Source organism: Pipistrellus kuhlii, unplaced genomic scaffold (genome assembly GCF_014108245.1).
Source record: "Pipistrellus kuhlii isolate mPipKuh1 unplaced genomic scaffold, mPipKuh1.p scaffold_m20_p_5, whole genome shotgun sequence".
Taxonomy (NCBI): domain Eukaryota; kingdom Metazoa; phylum Chordata; class Mammalia; order Chiroptera; family Vespertilionidae; genus Pipistrellus; species Pipistrellus kuhlii.
Genome location: NW_023425551.1, coordinates 31,397,829 through 31,421,786, shown reverse-complemented (window position 1 = coordinate 31,421,786; position 23,958 = coordinate 31,397,829). Strand labels below are relative to the sequence as shown.

Sequence of the window (23,958 nt, the reverse complement as noted above, 5' to 3'; positions counted from 1 at the left end):
AATCGGTGGACTTTGAGAGGAGTCATGGTGAGATGAAGAATATTCGCTGACCCGGAGATGGATATGGTGGTAGAAATCAAACGAAAGTTTTAAACCCAGTAGAAAGAGTGATACTTACCCTTGGAAGGAAACGGAGTATTGGTCTTCCTCTGTGCCTGTCTGCAGTACCCCGCTCACTGCAGCTTCAATCCTTTAAAGAAAAGACTTGGATTTCCTCGTGGGCAGTAGTATTTCGAATAGCTGGTTAGGCTGCTGGGTGACATAGAGCTAATTTTTAAAGAACTTTTTGCTTTTTAAAGAACTTTTTCTTCCCCTCCCCCAGCCTGTCTTTGGCTTTCTGTAGAGAATCCCAGTGGGTCTCCCAACTCCCTGGGCTCCAGCCCTTTCACACTGCTGCACAGCATGGCACCGTGGCTGGAAATGAGTCTGGATGTGCATCCAAGTCCCATTATCTGCTGTACGACTTTGAGCAAGTCACCTGGTCTCTTTGAACCTCAGTTTTGTTTTTGTTTCCAGCTGTAGATTGGGGATGGTAATACTCCTTATATTATAGGGCTGTTGAAAGGATTAAAGAGGTGATAGTTACAAAGTGCTTTGCATGGAGCTTGGCACATTAGAGGCGTCCAGTAAATCTTAGCTGCTGCTATTAGGTGGTAAGGATGTTGAATGTGCAATTAGCCTTTTCTTTTCCCAGCTTGATGGATTGTCAGCAGCCTTGAGGGCAGGAAACACGCTTTATTCTTTTGTGTATCATCTAGACCTCCTAGAACAGTGGTCTGCAAACTGCGGCTCGAGAGCCACATGCGGCTCTTTGGCCCCTTGAGTGTGACTCTTCCACAAAATACCACGGCCTGGGTGAGTCTGTTTTGAAGAAGTGGCGTTAGAAGAAGTTTTAAGTTTTAAAAATTTGGCTCTCAAAAGAAATTCAATGGTTGTACTGTTGATATTTGGTTCTGTTGACTAATGAGTTTGCCAACCACTGGTCTAGAATGATAGTTATTGGTTGCTTTTCTCAGTGTGGATCCAAGTGTCTGTGAGGCCACCAACAGAATCACTCCACACCATAGGTTTGTGTCTCACCTACGGCAGTGTTTCAATGAGGGGCTCCGAGGTGCTTGTCAAATGCCTCTAGAGACACACTTTAGTCAACAATGCTGAGATTTGGGGCTCATTTTATTGGCCAAGTCCAGTTTGACCTTTGGTCGTGGGTGTTTGGTGAAGTTCAGTCTGTAGGTTCTGTAGGTTTTTTTTTTTTTTAATATATATATTTTTATTGATTTTTACAGAGAGGAAGGGAGAGGGATAGAGAGCTAGAAACATCGATGATGAGAGAAACATCGACCAGCTGCCTCCTGCACATCCCCCACCGGGGATGTGCCCGCAACCAATGTACATGCCCTTGACCGGAATCTTTCAGTCCGCAGACCAACGCTCTATCCACTGAGCCAAACCGGTTTCAGCTCTGTAGGTTTTTTACAGGGTCAGGTCTGTGTTTGTTGGATAAGACAGACTTGAAGTTGGTTCTGTTCCTTTATAAATAGGGGAAAAGGCATCTTCAAGCCCTGTGCTGTGAATGGTGTGTCAGCTGTTTCTTCTTGAAGCGTGTTTCCTACTGGCAGCATTCTCCATCCCCCTGCCTCCGGCCCACCACCTCAGCCGTCAGCCCTGCCACCAAGCTTGAGCCCTTGCTGGGTAATCATATCCTTATCTGGGTGTATACCTCTCGGAGCAAAGATTAATTCACACAAAAGAGTTAAGTAGCTTGTAGCACTCCATGTCTGTTTTCTCCCTGTAAAAATGTTGACATTTATAAAGAGAGTATGCAGAAGTGATATCTTAAGCCAGTGGTTCTCAACATGGATGGGGCTGCATGCACACAGGTCACTACTGGGGAGTGGCTACTGCAGTCCGGTGGGTGGAGGCCAGAGGTGCTTCTGAGTCTGCTCTGTTGCACAGGACAGTCCCCACAGAGAGTTACCCGGCTCACATGCCAGTAGTGCCAAGGCTGGTAAACTTTACCTTAAGCCTGAGAGGATAAAGCCATTTTGTAACTTGTGGGGGAGAACATTGAGGCTTTATCTCCCCTACGTCAGGCCACGAGTGTGCTTGCCAGGGAGGCAGTGCCTGCTGGTAGGGTGTGCTGGATGGAGCTCCCCTGAACTCGCCTCAGGTCTCTACCTGCAGTCATGCTTCTGTGGTGGTAGGGATGGTTGTGGTCCTAATACCACTGAGGGGTAAGCTGTCTGGAGAGTTGGAGGAAAGCGGCAGAGGCATGTGGAACTGAGAAACGGTTATGGGGAACAGGAGAGCTAGGGAGAGCGGGAGCTTTCTGTCTTGAGATTTGCTTTTGTGCATGAGAGTTCACTTGAATCAGCTCAGAGAAGGAAACTGGATCTTGTCCATGTAATTTCCACTTGAGATCAAATCAGAGCAAAGATTTTGCTTGTGGAGAATTAGAGGATATGGTTGAGTTGAGATGTTCTTCCCCCCACTCATTTTTGGGGGTATCTTTGTTTTTCAGCATCTTTAAAAAAAAAAATCCTTACCCAAGGAGATAGCTTTCATTGATTTGTAAAGAGAAGAGAAAAGAGGAGAGAGAGAGAGAAAGAAACATCTATCAGTTCTCAAACACACCCCAACTGGGGATCAAACTTGCAACCTAGGTATGTGCCTGACTGGGAATCGAACATGCAACCTTTAGTGCATGAGACAGTGCTACAACCCGACTGAGCCACGCAGCCAGGACTGTTTTTCAACACCCCTGCTCCCCATCCTCTCCCTTCCCAGTATTTTCCCTGGCCTTCCTTCTCCCCACAGCACAGACATTGAGGGGCCTTCCGCTCCTCACCGGAAGGAGCCAGTGCACATGGCAACAGCAGCATTCTTATGGACTGCCTGTCCTGTTGCTGTGATAGTCCTACACGCCCAGTGTCCGCAGAGCTCACGGGGACCCGTGGGCCTTACCCGCTCCCTCGAGCAGGGCGGACAGCAGCACCAGCAGCAGATGAGGGGAAGTGACACATTTTGCGTGATGTCTGTGGGCCGAGCCCCTGTGTGCTGTGTCCCCCATTCAGGCATTCTGTCAGAAACTTGCTTCTCTGGAGTTCTAGAATCATGTGTAAGAGGGACTTAGAAAAAAAAAAAAGGCCGTGTCCCCTTCCTGAGCTACAGCGGAGGCAGCAGGGAGGGCCATCCACTGCCCGGGCTGGGGAGAGGCTGGAGAGGAGGCCCGCGCCCAGGCAGGGGCTGTGCCTCTGCTCTGTGGCTCGGTGCCCTCTCTCGTCCCGGACACGCCATGGAGGAACTCAGGCCTTAGAACCTACCGGAATCTGCTGTGATTCCAGCACCTGGTTTGGGGAGCGGTGGGTGGTGCTCCCGGCAGCTCTCAGGACGGCTCAGGGCGGACACCCCGAGCCCGCAGAGCCTCATCAGGGAGCTCAGATGAGGCTGTCTTCAGGACTTCTGGATCATGGGTGCGTGTGGGTGGGAGTTGTAGGCCGTTTTGTGGGCGAGGGGACGATATGGTGGCAGGCAGGCTTTGTGAACTCACCTGCACATGCAAATCTTTCCCTGATGCCTCACCTTCTCAGTCTGGGTGGGGAGCTTGCCACCTCCAGGCTCCTCCCTGGAGACAGCTCAGAGCTGTCTCAGGTGTGGGCCAGACACTGGCTCAGCCCCATTGTGCATCCTTGGGCCTCAGCTGTGGAAAAGCTTTTTTTGTTTGTTTGTTTGTTTTTTTGTTCCTATCCCCTCCCCCGGCAGGCCTTGTCAGACTTTTGTTTCTGGGTATTTATTGCCTTTTTTTTTTTTTAATGTCATTACAATATGAAATCCCATGGCCTCTTCCCAGAAAGACAAAGGAATCTATCCGTCCAAGCCACCCAACTTTGTGGAGAATACCATTGTAACAAAGTTATACCAGTTTGTGCTGTTTCATGAAGGAGTCAATGATCTCAACTACTAACATGAAGGGGGAAGGAAGGAAATTCAGGTCTCAGCTGTGGGTTCATAAACTGGGTGTAAGAAAAGTCTTCCTCCTCTCATGGCGCTGTTCTCACTGTTTCCATCTTTAAGAACAGTGTTGGGGCAACAGGGACAAGGGAATTTGTTCTTCCCATGAGCCTGTGGACACTTTGGGAATGTTCTGAGGGAGGAGTTCCTTCAGTTTTGGAGAACTGTGTGTACCCTGGGTTTCCTAAGGACCTAAGGGCTTCTCTTGCGAATGAGTCCCAGGCTTAGAAGCCATGGATGATGAAGTTTTATCTCCTTTCCTTACTCTGTCTGATGAGGCATTTCTTAGGATAGACTAATAGTAAAAGAATAGAATTTTTAAATATCTGTTTGTTTATTCTAGAAAGATACAGCTCTTTGTGTACAAATCCAAGGAAGTACAAGTGAGAATTAGGTCTTATAGCTATATTTCAAAATGAGGAGGGAGCAATTAATAAATTTCTCAGATAAGTAGGTTGTGTGGTTACTAAATAGCTTCAGGAAGGAAGCCATGGGTCCAGGGTGAGGGCACTCTTTAGGAAAGGTTATTTGTAGTTATAGGGCACACCTCATAGTTGGTCTTGGAAATAATTAAAATGGTAACTTTTTGTTTTTGTTATTAATCCTCACCTGAGGACATTTTTTCCCCCATTGATTTTTTAGAGATAATGAAAGAGAGGAGGAGAGACAGAGATAGAGAAACATCGATTTGAGAGACACTTACATTGGTTGCCCTGACACTGACATTGGGGCCAAGGACTGAGCCTGCAACCGAAGTATGTGCCCTTGACCGGAACGAAGCATGCCACCCTTCAGTCTGTGGGCTGGTGCTCTAACCACGGGACAACCCAGCTAGGTGCCACTTCACTTTTGAAGGGAATAATCAAAATATAAAAAGTTAAAGTATTGCATTCGGTGAAACTTTAGGTGTGTTTTATGTTTCTCAAAATAAGCTCTTTTTCTATGCATAGAAGTGGAGGTCAAAGAACTCACAAGTGCATCCTCAGCTGAGTGGAAATGGGCACTGGAGTTTCCCTTCTATCTCATTATGTTTGTAGTTACTTGACACTTTACAGACTCAGTGACAAGTTTATTCACCGAACACATGCCGTGTGCATAGGATTAAACAGTTTATCTGGTAATTGCTATAGTTTAAGCAGGAGTGTGGATAAAGCTGTGTACAGTGAATTAGCATATATTTGCAGTTGTGGCTTTTCTTTAATAATTGTTACCTAGTTTCTTGGGAAAACTTTAGTTTCTTAACATTTCCATGCTTATTTTAGTGAGTTTGCTCAATTGTTTAATGTTAAAATAGGATTGAAGTAATAATTTTGTTAGATTATTATGTGAGCGGTCTACCCTTTTGTATAGCCCTAGCAATTAATTTCATTCTCTGGGTCTGTTGATGTGAACCAGTGAAGATCCCAGGTTGCTCATAGGACCATGGTTAAAGGGGCATTTGTGTGGTTGGTATGAGATACTTGTCTTCATTGTATTAATCATTTGCACTCACCAATAAGTTTTAAGTTCTTTTTTTTAAATGGATTGATTTTAAAGAGAGAAGAAAGGGGAGATAGGTTGTTCCACTTACTTATGCATTCATTGGTTGATTCTTTTTTTTTTTTTTTAATATATTTTATTGATTTTGTACAGAGAAGAAGGGAGAGAGATAGAGAGTTAGAAACATCGATGAGAGAGAGTCATCGATCAGCTGCCTCTTGCACACCCCCTACTGGGGATATGCCCGCAACCAAGGTACATGCCCTTGACCGGAATCGAACCCGGGACCCTTCAGTCCCCAAGCCGACGCTCTATCCATTGAGCCAAACCGGTCTCGGCCATTGGTTGATTCTTGTATGTGCCTTAACCGAGGATCAAACCTGCAATCTTGGTGTATTGGAAGGATGCTCTAACCAACTGAGCAACCGGCCAGGGCATATTTAAATTCTAAATATAGGATGGTAAAATATAGGATCTATAAAATGGTGAAAAGATTTATTTCTCTAAAAGTAAAGAAACCCTTCTTCTGGGAACCTGTGGCGGGCAGAACTCTACGCTCTCCTGCCTACATCAGGTTCTCGGGCAAGACCTTCACAGCATCGGTGTTACGGAGGACAATGCAGCTTGGGGTAAGAAGGCTGGGACCCCACGCACCCTTGCCACCTGCCAGCTGTGAGATCTTGGAGGAGCGAACATTTTTGTCAGCACCCATTTATCTTATCTTTAAAATAGAAATAGTATTACGGTGTGCTGGGTTGCTTAAATGAGATGATGGGACGCTGAGGTGGTGGGGCCTCCCCTGTCATATGTATGTTAGAGCTCCTTTCGCTGCCTCTTACCTCCTGGGAAGGGAGGCCAGAGCACGTGGACGTAGAATTGTGTCTTAAGTTCAGCTGGTGGTTGCGTAACCTTAGTTATCTGCTTTTCCTTTCAGTTCTTCCTTGGTAGTCAGCTGGTTAAAAAGGGGACGGGGCTAGGGTTGCAGAGAGGAAGTTGCTCGGAGCAGGCTCGGAGGAGAGGAAGTATTCAGTGTAAGAGCACACTTCAGTACGACTCTGGACAGCCAGTGCCCGTTACCCCCCGCATGCGCTTTTAAAATGGCTAATGTTTTCATGTTTTGGCATTGAAAAGTAAGCGTTAGTTATTTGAACATTTCACTGAAGTGTAACCCCTTATTTTTCAGTGGTATAAGACAGATAAGGTCTATCAGTTGGCCTGGGTAGAATTTAAATAGGTGTTAACAGTGTAATCTCTGAGGATTCTGGTTTTTTTCCCCTGAGGTGTCAGCCCAGGTACTTAACAGCACCTCCTCCTGGCAATTTTCTGGAATATCTGTCACTACTTTAAGGCACACATCATATGTTAACCTGTGTTACTAGCTACTTAATAACTTGAGCACATATATCAGAGATAGACAGGCAGGCCATTGATTTTTGAGATAAAGAGCAACTATATAGCCAGGGAGAGGATGACACAATCAGTTTAAAAGTTAGAGTGGTTCAGGGTTCTCTGTTTTCTCAGATTTTGTTGTTCCTAGGAATCATTGATTTCATGGATTTAAAACAAAAACAGAAGCAACCTTCACCTTGCTGCATATTTCAAAGTGTCCTATGAGGATAATCTTGCTTTCTTTAATCTGGCATTTTTTGTTCCCCAACTGGCCATTCCAGCATTTTGATTAGGATTGTTGGTGATTTTTTACATCTGTATACTCTGACAGAACTTACTGCCAGCCAGATATACTTAAAATGAGGGGTATCTGCAAAGGTTTCACACAAGAAGTGGCATGAGGACAAAGACTGTGCATGTCTAGTTCACCCTGTATTTCTGGACCCCAACAGAGAGCCTGGTGTACCAGTATGGAGGGTATTCCGTGCATAGTTATCCAAAGAATAAATGACTGAGCAGCAGGAACGCCAGGTAGAGAGGGGAACAGGTCTGCCAAAAGGTGTGTTCTATACACTGTTCTATAGCCTGTGAGAGGCTTGAACATCAGGCCAAAGGTGTGTTCTGTACCCTGCAGGACGGGATGGTGAGCTCTCGTGGACATGAGGCAGAGAGATGGAGCAGGATGTGGCAGCCCAGTTGCTTCCAGTTGCTCTCTAGTGTATTGGAAGTGGCGAGTAAAGGAATCCGGTCTTTGTGTTGGACCATTTTCAGCATGTCCCAGTCTGCCTTCACATATTCCCCAAATGGACACACACAGGCTGGCCAGGGGTCTTTGGGGTTGAGGGTGGGAGGACCAGGAGTGTGTGTCAGGGCAGTGGAGCTGCAAGATGCTCCCAGCAGTCAGGTCCCTCCATGGGTTGCACCAGACTCAGCGACTCACTGACAGCCCTGTCGTGGCTGGTTCTCGATGCTGATTGCGGAGTGGGGTATGAAAAGTGCTCCCTGTCTTCCTAGAGCTTGCAGTCTTGTTGGAAAAATAACAGCCAAAACAAACAAACAAAAACAGCTAAAACCCCAGGAGCACATTTGCAGTATCGCTCCGGGACTGAGAGCATGGGTGCTGGAGCCTAAGTGCCTAGGTTTAAAGGTGCGGGTCGGTGGTGGGTGGGAAGAGATTAACCCAAGAGCTTACATGCATACATGCATAACCCATGAGCACTGACCATGGTGTGGTGAAGGCGAGGGGTGGGGTGAGGGAACAGGCTAGAAGGAGTAAGTAGAAGGGGGCGGGGAGAGGAGAGGGCACAACTGTATTACTTTCAATAATAAATGTTAAAAAAAAAAAAAAATCCTTACTCTTTTACTTAGCTGCGTGACCTGGGGCCAGTGCTTAATGACAGCCTCGCGGTTTGGTCACCTGGTGATAGTATCACCTGCCTGCCTCACAGAGCTGTTGTGAGGACTAGGTGAGTCAGTATATGCACACCTAAAGTGCTGAGAGTGGCGTTTGGCACCCAGTAAGTGCTGTAATTACCTGGGAGGTAGAGTCCCTAAGCCTCAGTTTCCTCTTCATAATGAGGACGTCACAGGATTTAGAAGGTGGTGAGATATGCCTGCAAAGCATCCAGCACAGAGCCTGGCAGATGCTCAGTGTAATAACCATTGTCATTCTTCCCACCTGGTCCTCGCCCCTGGGTGTCATTCCCTCTGCGAACTCCTCCCTTCTCCAAAGCCGGAGCTCGGAGTCTCTGGCTTGTGTGTCACTAAGGTCATGCCTGAGCTCCCAGGGGCTTCCTGCTGGCTAATCCACAGTCACGCTTTCTCGGTCTTCTCCCCCACATGAGGGGAGCTGGCAGGGGCAGGACGTGGTGGTGTCCTTTGAGAGGAATGTCACCCGGGGTTGGGGGCAGTGGGGTGGGGAGGTGTGTTTCACCCTGGAGTTGTGTTGCTCGGTGCACGACTTCTCCAGGCTCATTTGCTTCATCCAGGACATGAGTGGGGACGGGTAAGAGGACGGAGGCTCCATCAGGTTCTGAGCAGGTGTCGAAAGAGTTTAAGCCCACACTGTCAGCCAGGCATAATTAGGAAGAAGTGGGACAGTACCTGGGACAGGGTGGGGAGGACACCTCTTTCCTCCCCCACCAGGCAGTGGCAGGCAGAGGCCGAGGGGAGGAACGTTGGGTGGGTGAAAGGCTTTTGCACAGGGAGTGCTGGTGGTCTTCTGGTCTCCAGGGGGCCGTTGAGCTTCTGGAGCTGGTGTGGAGGCATGGAGGATCCTTTTTGTCTAAGGCTGTGTCATGGTTTCGAGGTAGGGCCATAGGGACAGACCTGGGTTTCATTCCGCAACTCCTTGACTTGCTGGCGGAGGACCTTGAGCAAGCGCTGTTTCTCATAGGTAAAATACCAACTGATTACACTGGGTCTATGCATATTAAGTGCTTAGCCTAGTTCGTAGCAAAAAGTATATGAAAACGTACCCCTTACTATTGGTGGTGGTACCAGCAGTCATCACCAGCAGTAATCCGGTGCCAAACAAGGTAGATGGGGAAGCAGCCAGCTACTCTAGGGGCAGAGATAACGTTGCCTCTAGATTGTGAAGGACCCTTTGCGGTAAGACCCTCTCCAGTTCGGACCTGGAGGAAGGAAAGGCAGTGAGGTGGGGGTGAGGGCTGTGTGATTTTCCAGTGCCTTCCTGGGGGGTCTCTTTAGACCTGAGACCCAGTGGAATCGGGCTGGGGACGGAAGAGCTGCCAGGACGGAGGGGTTTTGTAGCGGGTGGTATCTGTCCAGAGGGGTTTTTGTTTATTGCCCTCCGCCCACCGGTTATCCCGCTCTTGGTCCTTGGATGGCGCTGTGAAGTCAAAGGATGGTGATGTTCTAAGCACACACGAGCTTCTCAGAGGGGTTAGGAAGCAGTAACAGCTTTAGCTGGGTGATGTTTTTGCTTCGTGGTGAAACCTCTTTCAGCAGTATTGTTCTATAATCTTAACAAAGACTGCCTCTTATTTTTTCCCCCCCTCCTGACAGGAGACATTAAATAAGTGAAGCATCTGCTTTTTCTGTGCTTTTCTCAGGCTTTTTTTTTATGAGTAAAGTAGCACTTGTCTTTAAGCACCTTTGATGGGAATTTAGATAGCAGACCATGAAAAGGGATCATATTCTCATCCCTAAGTCCCTGTGGCCTTGACTGTGAACCCATGATAAAAGGGTTAGACACACAGACCAGGGGGTTGATTTAGAGACACTTGCCTGGTTATATAAATGCTGTACTAATGGCCCTGAGGTAGGAAAAGCCCACCTTAAGTTATGGGGGGGGGGGGGTTCCTTACTACTGTTAAATCATTCTTGAAGACCCAGAAATGTTTTTTTTAACATGTCCAATTTTTAAATATTATATTGGCTCTTTCTGAGGGAAGATTGCTTCCTCTTATTTGGTCATAGATGACAGATGGCTGCAGGGAAACCTTCTAGGTACAGAGGAGAGGGGAAGAAGGGAAGGGTATAGAAATTGGGGTGGGGTGGGGTACAAGTAAGAGTGGGAATCATTGTCATACAAAGAGTGAGAAAGGAACGAAGAGGAGGGAATAGAGGGAAGAGCAGGTTTGAAGAAAAAGGGAGAAAGAGGGCAGAAGGGTGAAAAATAAAGAGCAAGGAACAACCTAGAGAAGACAGAGTGTTAGGCAGGGATGGCGGAGATGAGGCTGAGACAGAAAGGTGGAAGCAGTGTGGGGAGGGTGCCTGCGATCTGAGAGAGACAAGTGCCTGAGGGATGGGCGCCTCTTTGGCACTGAGACTTCCAAGGGAATTAGAGTGTTTTGGCTGTTCAGAGTGACATCTGGGACCCAGTTGAGCTGGGGAGCACTGGGCATTTGTGTGTCTAACGGGGGATCCCCTGAGCTGCCGCGCTTCGGCGTGAGGAGGGAACAGTAGAAGGCAGCCTCGCCTGTCCTGTCACCTTGGCTTCTCGTTGTCTGTGACTGAGGCCTGTCTTTGTTGGCTCACTTGGTTCTCCAAGAGCGCTTCTCTGTAGCTGCCTCTGTGGCCCGTGTCACTTCAAGAAGAAGGAAAGGCTCTGTTAGACTTTCTCAAACTCTGAGCTCCTTTCTTCCTTGTTCTTCCCCGTGGCCACCGAGGACCATTGTCTTCCTGCTCCAGGATCCCTTGCAAAAAGGCTGACTTTGTTAGTTAATTGGTTAGAATCCATAAGAAAATCGTGAACTTCAGAATCATCCTCTATTCCTTTTCTTGGGTAGAGGTTTGTTGGGTTTTTAAAGCATAAGTGCCCAAACTCATTTATTTTAGACATTTTAATAGCAGTCTTTCTAAAATACCGCTTTCTTAAACTAAATCTGTGACACTTAGTCATCATGGATATCCATATTTTTTGTCCTCTGCTGGTTTTGAGAAGACAGAAGACTGAGGTAGTTAGGACGGTGGAGATATATACAGGGCTGGGCTAAAGTAGGTCTACAGTTGTTAGTATGGAAAATAATGCAACAATTAATACATAATCATACAGGTGTAAACTGTTTTAAGTACATGCGGCTGTAAACCTACTTTTGCCCCACCCTGTATTGTGTGCGGGGCTCCTGGGTGTGGTGGGTGCAAGACCAATCCTCCCTGCACCCCAGATGCAGCCCTGAGTGGTGGACAGACCTCACTTGCACATCCGCGTGGTCAGTCACACTCTGCTCCACGTTCTCCCATCCATATGCAGTTTGGGTTTTATTTTGGGGGGTTAGGTTGGGGGGTGAAAGAGGGTAACTGACTTAACTGAAAATAGGATAATGTGTTGGTCTAGGATTTTTCTACTCTCTAAATGATTATTTTGTCATCTTTAAAAAATACACTTTTTTTCTTGCAGAAGCCAGTAAATATATATATATTGTGTGGTTTTCTCAGGCTTTTTTAATGAGTAAAGTAGCTCTTGTCTTCAAGCACCCTTAGATAATAAACGCGTGAAAAGTGTGGTGCTATGCCTGCAGTGAAGCACCTCCTGCCACCCTCTCCCGGCCTGAGTTTCGTCCACTTTGTTCTCGTCAGCATTTCTCCTTCAGAAAGAGTTGCTTCCAGGGGCCCAGGTCCTTTCTAGCACATGAAACCTGTCAGGGGCTGCTGAACGGACTGTGTCTAAGGATGGATACTACTTACAGCATTACTGTTTACTACACATCTGATAGTGTGTAAAAAGTTTTGTCCTTAAGCTGATGTGGCTCAGTGGTTGAGTGTCAGCCTATGAACTAGGAGCTCGCTGTTCAATTCCTGGTCAGAGAACATGCCCTGATTGCGTGCAGGAGGCAGCCAGTAAATGACTTCTCTCTCTCTCTCCCTCCCCCCCCCCTCTCTCTCTCTCTCCCCTCCCCCCCCCATGAAAAAAATATTTTAATAAAAGTTTTGTCCTTATAAAAAATATTTAGCAGAGAGAGAGAAAGCTGAGTTTGTTTGCCAAACAAAGCACACGTCTCATTTCCAGGTGTTTCCAGGAGCGGACCCTCCCCAGGTGCTGACTGCTGGCAGCTCCCACCCATTGTCAAAGGGCTGGCTTGTGCACGTCCGTGCACTCCCGTTTTCTCTTTCATCAATATCTTAAGTGTGAGAATCTGTGAACATTTTGTAATTCAAACTACCTCACTGATAAGTGTGAGAATGTGGTCTGGGAGGATTGAAAATACTTGCTTAGCTTACGCATGAAATTACTGTTTTGAGCCCCTTAAAATTTATGAAAAAAAGGCTAACAGAATAATAGAGTACATATTTTAACAGTTATCAAGATTTTGCCTCATTTACTTAATCTATGCTTTTGTTTGATTTTTTTTTTCTTTACAATTTTAGCAATTCCTAGGCATGTTATTTCACCTCTACACACTTTGGGCTGTCCCTTGGAAAGCTGTAGACATTCTTACAAAACCACCGCCCCATCATGGCCCCATTATGATCGCGGTATCACCATAGTGTGTTGGTATCATCTAACGCCCGGTTTATAGTAAAAAAAAAATCTAATTGTGTAAAAAAAAAAAAAAGTATGTTATTTTAAAACCGTTGTTTTGTTAAAATCAGCATCTAAACATGTGGTCCACACATGGATTTTGGATGTTATGCCTTCTAATCAAGAGCAGTCCCTAGCTCCCCTCCTCCATTCTTTTTTCGTGCTGTTGACTTGTTGCAGAGACCGGGATCCGTTTTTTCGCAGGCTGTCCCACATTCTGGATATATCTGTTTTCTTGTGGTGTTTTTATCTTGTTCCTTTATAGCCTAAATTTCCCAAACTGGGAATTAGCTCTAGAGGTGTGATTAGATTTAGGTTCAGCCTTTGTGGTTGTGAAGTACTGTGTACTTCACACCGAGGGAAGCCTCCTTTATTTAATTACCGTAAACAACCTTTTTATTTGTGAGCACTGGGTTTGGATAAGACACAATACCAGGCACTCTGGGGGCTACAGAGGCGAACCTAGCGTGGTCCCAGCTGCCTCCCGTTTCTTTTGGTCAGCAGACGGGCCAGCAGTGTGACGGGGAGGGTAAGGAACGTAAAGCCAGGGACCAGGAAGTCAAGAGTTAGTCAGTCAGTTAATATCTGGCATCAAAAGACATCACCTAGCCTTAACTGGTTTGGCTCAGTGGGTAGAGCGTCAGCCATGGACTCAAGCATCCCAGGTTCTAGTCTGGCCAAGGGCATATACCTTGGTTGCAAGCACATATCCAGTAGGGAGTGTGCAGGAGGCAGCTGATTGATGCTTCTTTCTCATCGATGTTTCTAAGTCTCTATCCCTCTCCCTTCCTCTCTGTAAAAAAAATAAATAAAATATATATTTTTTTAAAAAGACATCACCTAGGAAGCCTTTGAAATGTTGGCACTCTAAAAGAGTTAGTACAGAAATACCATACTTTCTCCTATGCAGCAGCCGCTGTGCTTCTTCTCCCAGTCCATATCATTCCTTCTTGAGCATTTCTTCTCTCCCCACTGACCCTGGTGCCTTGTATTATTATCCGAGGTGGCGTGCTATTGCTTTCCATGCCTTTTATCATCCCCTTGGGTCAGGGTAGGACCTGTAGACATTCCTGTAACTTCCCACATCTGGTCACTGAGGCACACAAAAGGCAAGTGAAGTTCATGGTAAAAGAGAACTCTGAACGGCGATTCACTGGTGCCAGCGGCTCTGTTTCTCCATCTCCTCCTGCCTGACCCGTGTAAGGTTAGGGCACGGGAACAGTGTCAGGCAAAGACTTCAGCTGTCAGGTATACACCTGCATACTTCTTTTCCTTCTTTTGGCATGTTATGGAGAGGTTTACACTTTATCAAGAATAAAGTTGAAACTTTAAAATTGTGTGTGTGGCCTCTATACAACTATTTTAAAAACCTGTGCAATAATGTTCCCATACTACAGTGATTTTTTTTTTTTTTACATAAAAGTCTCCTCTTCCCAATCTCCACCCCTTGCAAATTTTATTAGCTAGAGGATGTCTTATAAGTTGAAGCTTCATAATTCAAGAACGTAAGCAGAAATGGAAATCCCTCTGTATATTCAAAAGAAAAGGCTCTCCAAGGAATATCTTGTTCACTGTTGTCTTTCAGCATCTAGTACAGTGCTGGTTACTCGGCTCAGTTATGAATAAATAAAATGAGATGTTGGGCAGTCGTGTTCACACTCATTTGGGAATGCAAGTAAACAATATGGTCACAGTGAGAAATCCACCTAGGATGAGGATCAGGCACAAGGGGTGAGGCCCGGGGGTGGGGGTGGCAAATGGAAGAGAAGGATTTATCTTACTGCTAACTGATTGTTTTTAAGTTGTATGTTTATAAAGTCCATAGCACTTAAGATATACAGCCCAAGCTTTGCACAATGGCTGTTATTATAGACAATAAGGTTGATCCGAGGTGCGATTATTGCTAATTGTAAAAAATATATACACACACACACACACACACACACACACACACACACACTCACACCCCAAAAAGCTGCTGAGTAATTCTGGATTTTGTTCTTAAAAGAAAAATGGCATTTCTTCTTTCAAAGCCAAGTTCTATTATAAACGACCGAAAATTGTTTTGGAGCAAGCTTTGATGGGTTTACTGCATGAAGGTCAAATGCTTAGGTCATTACAATTCTCTGCCCCCCTTTATGCGTGCAATACAATGAGCTCTTTGGTACTCTGACACCACATTCTCAAGAGAAAGAAGGTCATGTGTGTGTGGCATTAAGAGCATGATCTACTCTTTGCTAGTTCCCTGTTAGAAGTGGCTGTTGAGGGTCAGCTGAGGGGGGAGAAGCTGGAGTAATAAATGAATGGCTTTTGTCTAACTATATACTATTTGTTACTTTTCTTACACAATCTGATTGTGACCTCTTAAAAGGAAAAGCTGAATATCATAGAGCTAAGAACCAGCTGTCCAGAGCAGTTCACATACAGCCTTCAGTCTGGCTCCATTACTCGGACTTCATCACATACTTGCTAGTAGAGTTTTGATTGCCTCCAAACATTCATCAAGTATATGACTTCTTTGCATTCCCCCCCGGATCTGGTCCTTTTGCTAAGAAGGCAGTGTGGGTTGTTGTATGTGGGTCCTGGAGCTAGTCTACTTGTATTCAATATCCTATTAATAAAGGGGGAATATGCTAGTTGACCCTCACGCCATCACAAAGATGGCAGCAGACACAGCCAATAAGGAGGGAATATGCTAATTGACCGCCCCATCCTCAAAGATGGTGACATCCACAGCCAATAAGGAGGGAATATGCTAATTGACTGTCACATCCTCAAAGATGGTGGCGCCCACAGACACAAGATGTCGGTGCCTAGTCCCCTCAGCCCAACTGCCCAGGGCTGCCTGAGGCTCGGGTAACCAGGGCCAGCGGCTGAGGCTTGCTCTGCTTGCAGAGGCAGCAGCAGAGGTGTGATAGGGCCTCGCCTTCCTCTGACCCCTGGGTTGTCTTCTGCCCTTGAGGGCTCCCAGACAGTGAGAGGGGGCAGGTTGGGCTGAGGGGGCCCCCTCCTTCCAGTGCATGAAATTTTCATGCACCGGGCCTCTAGTGAAGATATAAGAAGATTGGTCCTGCAGCCGGATCATGAGTATATGGAGATTTATAATAACACTTGACTTTTGCATATGTTGGAAACTCCACATGAAAGTTTTTTGTTTTTTTTAAATTGAGCAAAAAATGCAATTTGCTTCACTATGGACAGCATGGAGCCATTTATATAGTTTTAAAACACTCAAAGATTATTACATATTGTCTCTCCATATATGTGTATATATATTCTTATGTAGTAAAACTTTTATAGAAGTAATAAATACTAACTTTAAGGTAGTGGTTACCTATGAGGAGGGTGAGAGAGAAATGGAATGAGCAGGGGATACACAGTGTATTTCACCTGTATCTGTAGTGTTTTATTTCTTTCAAAAAAAAAAAAAAGTTATTTGAAGCAAATATGGCAGGATATTAAGATTTGTTAAAATCAAGCAGTGGGTGTTACATTGTGTATAAATTTAATTTTTTGTTTGCTTAAATATACCACAACAGAGCAAGAAGTGTTCTTACATAAGTCAAGAGCCATGCTGCAGAAGGCGAGGAGGGCCTTCCCTTCCTGTTAGAGATGTGCGTCCTGTCATTCATATGGCGGCAGAGGGGGCGGGTGAGGGTTGAGGGGGCAGTGGCTGGCCACTCACAGCTGCATCATGGGACGAAGTCCTGGTGGGTCAGGGAAGATGGAGGTAAGGAGGTCAGATTAAAGGCAGGGAGCTATGGCACTGTTTTCTGGAACATGCTGACCTATTGCCTCATTAGAACGTTTGGGCTAAGTCATGGGGGATGAACCAGTTACAATGACTTGAGTGTTTGCAGGCAACAAGAAAAAGAGAGGTTTTGAAAAAGCATCGCTTTTGTGTATAATTTAATAACTGGTTCCCTTGATAAGACTTCTCAGAAAAAAAAAGAGAAAGCTATTGCTGCTACTGATGGGTTGTCTGTGGTAATCTTGTCAGCCTGGGGAGGCAAGCCCTCAGCTCGGGGAGTGAGAAGACCGATTGTTCTGAGGCCTGGGTCCATGGCCTGCTTCTCCTCCTGTGTCTGGGGAGGGAGACTCCGAGATGGCAGTAATCCTGGCGCCCCAGGTTCTGTTCTGTGTGTGACGTCGTGTGTTTCTGGATAGTGGGGGGAGTGAGCATGTGCAGTGTATGCACACGTGAATGTCAGCTTGACCTCTTGGGGAAGGCAGACTTAAGATGTTCACTTCTTTGAAATTCTTTTGCACTGAACCCTCAACGAGTCTCTGTTTCCCAGGCTCAGGAGAATGCATTTAACAGGGAAAGGATAGATCCAACGTGCCTTACAGGCTCAATGCAAAGCAAATCCTGCGTTGAACCCACATGGAGCTGGGGGAGCGCATGGATGAGGTTGGAGACCTAGCATTGCAAAGACCCTGCTTTTAGCACTTGGTGCTGGTGTCCTCGAGTTGGAGGAAGGAAGAGCCTGCCTAGAAGGCCAGCCCAGCACTATGTCTTCATCCCTGCGTGCAGATCTCCTGTCCATCCCCAGGCTGCTCAGCCAGAGCAGCTGCAAGAAGGCAATCCAGTGGGAGGACGCTGCAGAGCGGCCATGGCCCTGGTCCTGTATCCTCACCATCCTCCCGGGACTCACGGGAGCCTGGAACAGGATCAGTCCTCCCCAAACAGCGCCTGGGCTGGTGGCTGCCTGTTTGCTCCTGTGGTTTCTCACCTGGCACAAGCCAAAGGGAGGTCTCTGAGTAGTGAGTTCACTCCAAACCTCTTCCTCCCAAACTTCTGAATACACTCACTCTATCTCCATCTCCAAAGGAGGCCTCCATCTTCCTTTAGAGAGGAGGCCACTTCCTGGGAAGCATGGTGTTGAAGGGCTGGGCTGGACTGGGTTATTAAAGAAGACATAGCGCTGTAAACTGAAAGGGCAACGGCACTGTCTTCTTTAATAAAATTTTTTCCAAAGCTGACAAAAAAATAAATAAATTGAGGTATTAAAAGAACACATTTTTCTGTCACCTACTTTTGTCTCTCCTAATTGTTCGGTTAGTTTAGCACCACTTGAACAAATTAAATGTAAGTAGGATGAGTTCCCTGTGAGCGTGCCCATCTGTAGCTTCCTGCGTTGCGGCTGGGTCCGGTAACACAGTGTAGAACGCCGAGTTAGAGTGCCAGAAACCGGCTTAGAAATGAGGCTTTGTCCTGCAGTCCTGCTTCACTGGTACCTAGTGACGGATTGTAAAATGTCAAAACCTAGCCCTCGGTTCTCAGAATAGTGGGAGCAAAGCTGGTCAAGAACAGAAAGGTGTAATTCGTCTCTGAGTGTTTGCATGGGCGTAGAAAAGGAATATTAGGTGGGTTAGGTCCATTTGGAGTTTGCCGGGCATATCAAGACCCTGGAGAAAAGTAATCGTTGGTTTTTCTAGAATTGTGGTTTTCTAAGACTGTATTTTCACCAAGAATTTGTTTAGTATTGTTTTCCCCTGAAATTTTCTCTGCACATGGGAGTCAGAGTATGTCCTTTCCTCTGGTCCTGCTCTTTTCTGTCTCCTCGTCAGTAGATTCTTAGCATCTGCATTAACATTTTTCTCCCCCTTACTCTGGTTGAATGATTATAATATCTTAGTTTCCTGACGTATTTCTAAAGGTAGCCATTTATCAAAAAGAACATCCTGAAATCCTCCTGAGTGTGAATAAAAATTTAATTTGTTTAAGCAAATATACATCCAATGTCAAGTCAGTAAAACAGGACAGTAAATTGTTTTCAGATTTGTAAAGCAAACAGGAGGGGGGGAAATGAAAACAGAATATATCCAACAGTCAACAATGGCTAAGTTAGGGTGGTTGGAATGAGTAACTTTTTACCCCCTTTTTCACATTTCTGTAATGTCATTTTATGCATGCCTATATTTACTCCCCGCCCTCTCCCCCACACACATATCCATATGGCATTTTTAGGTGTGTGGGAGGGCTGTGGTGGACAGTGGCAGTTTCCAGACAGTCCAGAGAGACCCAGAGGCCCTCAGAAGGGCTGCAAGTCCCCGAGGGAGGGTTGGGGTTGTAGATTTTGTCTGGGAAAAGGGTTGTACTCTGAAGATAAGACTTGAAAACCCCTGGTGCAGGAAAAGGAGGAGACCTCAGTGTCAGAGCCAGGACCCCTGGCATGGGCCTGCCCAGCATTTAACTAGGAATGTGACTTTGTGCAGCTCTGAACACTGGTGTTCTGCCCCTGAAATGATGCATTAGACGGAGCAAGGGGGTGTCTGAAGGCCCCCTACAGCTCTGATTTTAGAGTTGTGTTCAGGTGGTGTCAGAAAATAAGTAACTCCAGGAAGAGAGGCTGTGATTTGCAGCCTGTCCCGCCACCCTGACTTGCAGGACAGCAAACCACTTCGCGACCCCCATGGTGTGGGTTTGGGTTTTTAGCGGTCAGCTTGTATTCTAACAGGAGCCACTCAGTGATATGCATTGCTGCTTTTACAGGTGACTGTCACTGCTTTAGATGAAAGGTCCAGGTTCTTTAGAAAAGGTGGATGGTCATTTCATCCTAAAGTTACTCCATTTGACAGTAGGAAAGTGGCCAAAAAAGTGGCCCCTTATCCTGGCTAACAAGTCCAGGGCGTTGGCTTCCCTAACGCTTTCTCACTGCTGTGTCTGCGCTGTCTAGATGGCCTCAGGTGGGTGTGAGGAGGCCGTGCTGGCATCCAGGTCTGCGACAGGAGACCCTTTATGTTCATGGATGAGAGGAAAGGTAACCTCAGATTTGTTCTTCCTCGCTGGAGACGCCTGGGGCCCTGGCACCAGTTTGGGCCTCTGACCCCGTGACAAAGTGTCCTCTTTCAGACACACCTCTCCTGGCAGATGAGGCTCAGCAGATCCTGCTCCTTTCATATGCAAAGGTTATTTATTTATTTATTTAATCTTTATAAGAGTGTATTTTGAGTCAAATTAACAACATATGCCAGGGAGTAAGATTTCAAGTGCTCCAGAGAAGGACAGTTTTGCAGCCTCCATTATTTATGTATGCATGCATGTATGTATGTATTTATATATGTATTTATTTATTTATTTTCATATGCAGAGCTTAGTCTCTTCACCAGGCCCCTCTGGGAAGGAAATAAGGACTCTTGGGACACCATTCAAGCATTAGCTTTTTTACTTTTTCAAAAACATTTTATCTCAAATTACATGAAGTTATGATGTAAATAAAAAGCTTAGCTTGTTCATCACAGTGCATTGGACTTAAATAAGAGGAAGACAGTGGAGACATCTTATTTCTTGTTGCTCACTGCTCCGAGAAAGCTTTCCCTGGGACAGAAAGCCCTGCGTGGGTGTGGGTGCAGTGACCCCAGGCAACAGCAATGCCGGGGCCCTTCAGAGAGGAGCAAGTGGAGCTGGACCTCCTTCAGGCACCTTTGGGTTTGCTCTCAGGCTGAGCTTAACACTTCCTCCCTCCTGCCCCACAATCCTTTCCCACACACAAAAAATCCAGCTACTGAAACTACGGTAATTCCATTTTCACAAATAAAAGAGAAAGATGCAAATTGATTATACCTTCACAACACCCACTAGCCAATCAGGAGTGAGTATGCAAATTAACCCAACAAAGATGGTGGGTTAATTTGCATACACAGGCACCAAGCGGCTGGGGTGGGACACTTGCATCATCACTGTGGCAAGGATGCAGGCATTCCACACCGCCCTAGCTGCTCTGGGCCTCTGGGCAGCATGGGAGGGCAGCAAGGCAGCTTTGGACCAGAGCAAAGATAGAAAGGCGGCTCTGGCCAGAGCAAAGACAGTGCCGGAACCCAGGGGAAGGAAGGCTCATTCTTGCACGAATCTTCGTGCATCAGGCCTTTAGTGTGTGTGTGTGTGTGTGTGTGTGTGTGTGTGTGTGTGTAAATTTCAGAGTGGTCAGAGTGGAAGGGAGAGATAGAAACAACAATAATGAGAGAGAATCATTGATCAGCCGCCCCCTGCACTCAACCCCCCCAAAATCCCCCAACAGAGGATCAAGTCTGCAGCCTGGGCATGTGCCTTGACTGGGAATTGAACCATGGTCTCCTATTAATAGGTCAATGCTCAACCCCTGAGCCACACTGGCTGTGCTATACCTTCCTTTTATATTTAACTTGAATAAATGAAGAATGGACTAACTCTCCCTGAAAAGTACATATCAATTTTAAGAGGACAGAACTTGGATGATCAATATATTGTGGTCTCAGACCTTAGCATCAATATTTATGGAACACCATACTGCATGCATCAAGTCACCATTCACTCTGAGTTACAGAAAGAGTAAAAAACTTACTCCCTGGTCTCGGAGTTTACAGTCTGCTCAGAATGGCAACATCAAACAGAAAAATATACAACGATGAGATTAATTCAGAACTGCAAAGCACTGCATGTAAGACAGCTCTGCTTTTTAACTTGGGGTACCTGCCTTTGGCTGCAGAGGAGCACAGCTGTGATGGGGTGGAGCCAGTCTTGCTGCACGTAGTGAGTTTCTAGTTGGAATTTGGAAGAAGTATGCTCCCAGGGACTCATGGAAGGAAGCAAGCAGATAGTTTCATTGAAGAAGGAAGGTAGGGATGATGTTGTGTGTATTCTAAGGGCTAAGGCTTTAAATGCACATGCTAGTGTGCTGCTAAGGTTAGCAGCAGCGCCGTAGGCATTAGGATAGTCTTAGTCGGGAGAATTTTTCAGGTGCCATAATTTGGGCAGCAATACATACAGGCTGAGTTGAAATTGAGCTACCTTTCCTCCCCACCTCCCAGTTGGCGACGTGCTTCCCCCATGTCTGCAAGCCTCTATGTTAACAGCAGCATACTGTATTTTTATGAACACTAGGCACATCTGTAATAATAAAAGTGTAATATGCTAATTAGACCAGACATCCTTCCAGACGTCCTTCCTTCCAAAGCTGCAGAGCCACAGCAGTGGTGGCAGGCGGGGGCCGGGGCCAAGGCCCTTGCACAAATTTCATGCACTGGGCCTCTAGTACTAAATAAATTCACAGAGATAGGCTTTGTCAGTAACAAAAATATTAGTGTTTCATGTGGATATAATTCCATTTATCTTCATGTTTTTAAAAAATGTATTCATTTTTAATTATGTGAACTTTTTAGCATCCATTATATAGAATGTTATGGACATTTAATCAATTTGGTGTTTTTTTTTTTTATTCCATCAGAATTTCATATGTGCAATTAGTAGATTTTATATTTGGGTTATTAATTATACAGTTCATTAATGCCTTCCAACTTCTATTGCTTTGAATGACCTTACTTCTTCATGTTGGGTTTCCCCACAAAGTTGATGTATCCCATTCGTTTATCAGTTTATTCATCAAATAGCTATTTTGGCCCTATTATGTTGTTACTGATTAGAAACAAAACTCAGTATTTTGGTGTGATCGAATTGTTTTAGACAATTTTAGTTTTCTTATGATGCCTTTGAGTTACTTAAACATACTTCATCATTAATAGCAGCCTGGGTGGTTTGCTGAAAACCCTAAGCAAAAGGAAATGGTGCCTCGATGTAGGAAATTTTTACCTAAGAACAAAATGCTAATATCTAAACTAATAAATTAAAATCAGTTTCCAGAATTGCTGTTAGTCTGATAAAACATTTGTGATTGGGAGGGTTTTTTTCTTTTTCACATTTTCTTTAGTGTGTTTGTCGTTCATGAGAAAGAGTGTCTGAGGAGTGCCCAATCCTGAGCTCGGAGCTTCATGGGAGATTCCAGAGGAGCCGGCATCCCGGCCGGTGGCCACTTCCTCCTGCAGAGGGATGGGTGCCGCAGATCCAAGACTGTGCAGGTTTATTTATGAGGTGTTAGGAGTTAAAAGGTGTTGAAAGGGACAGTTTTAACTCTGAAATAAACCTTTAAAAAAAATTTCATACACGTTTAGGAGTACCTGTAGTATTTACCAGGGAAATGTATATAAGCTATAAGTTATGAAGCAACCTCCTTCCCTCTGAATCAGTTTCCCATCTTTTCTTCTTCCCTGGGGATGGCCCTGCTGCTACCAACAGCCAGTGACCACAGCCCAGCAAGGTCATACCTTGTTAGGAGGATTCAGTGCCTTCCCCAGCATGCTCTCTCTTACCTAAGCATGGGATTAGGCAAAGAGTTAAACATTTAATACTGCCCCATTCACTAGGCCTTCATAGGCAGAGTTTTTCACATGAAAAACAGAGAAGATAGTCAGAGTGTCTTAATACAACAAAGATTTTTATTCTTGTATAGCATTCATTATTTAGACTATTGGACTAGCTTTACGCAGGTTTCTGTGTTTACTCATTCTGATGGTTGAAAATTCATTTTAGGGAAGGACAACTGACCACAATTTGATTCAGAAGAAGTATAGAGGTTTTTTAAAAAAAATATTCTTACTGGATGCTATCCCACAGTGTCTAGCTAGCACACTGTTGGTTTTCGTAGTGGGGAGCATTTTTATTTTTTGGATATGGTGCTCTAGGCTTGAATGGAGACTGGTATGTCACGATGCCTGTCTTACTTTCTGCTCGATTTACATTGCTTCAAAGTCAGAAGAGCGTACGTTTTGTCCAAGTTGTGAAACTTGGGTGTTCTAGATCATCTTTGTTCACTGGCTGTTGATATTATTTCTGAGAAATTTGTAAGAATTATTGCCAAGGCAGTGAGTGGCTCAGGCATGATTCTTATGATTGACAGAAACAACTTTATATATTCTGTACCATAAAATTAATTCTTAGAAAGATCATATATACATCCAAGCTGTCTTGTCCACAATTCGCTTTATGTCTTAAATTCCCAAAAGTGCTCTTTCTCTTGAAATCCAGGTTGGCCCAAGACAAGACGTATTAAAAGCCTCTTTATAACACAGCCTCTTCACAAATGTGCTCCACACTAGAACGTCTGAGGCACTGGGGTCAGGCAGACCCCAGCGCACCCCAGGAGCCTTGCAGCACTGGAGGTGATAGAGCCCAGCACACACACATTGAAAAGCTCTGTCCAAATGCCTGATGACGCGTACCTCAAGGTAGATGGATTCAGGCACAGAAAGGCCTTTCTTGCCAGATGTTTCTATTTCAT

General features: G+C 45.5%; 1 protein-coding gene and 1 long non-coding RNA gene across 4 annotated transcripts in view; both read left to right on the top strand.

The window, feature by feature from the left end:
• FOXO3 (forkhead box O3) overlaps window positions 1-23,958 on the top strand; it is a 109,804-nt gene that overhangs the window by 51,704 nt on the left and 34,142 nt on the right. The window lies entirely within an intron of this gene.
• Window positions 402-3,132, top strand: LOC118705866. Its single transcript, XR_004983836.2, has 3 exons — window positions 402-774; window positions 997-1,242; window positions 1,469-3,132. It is a non-coding gene; the product is annotated as an uncharacterized LOC118705866 (long non-coding RNA).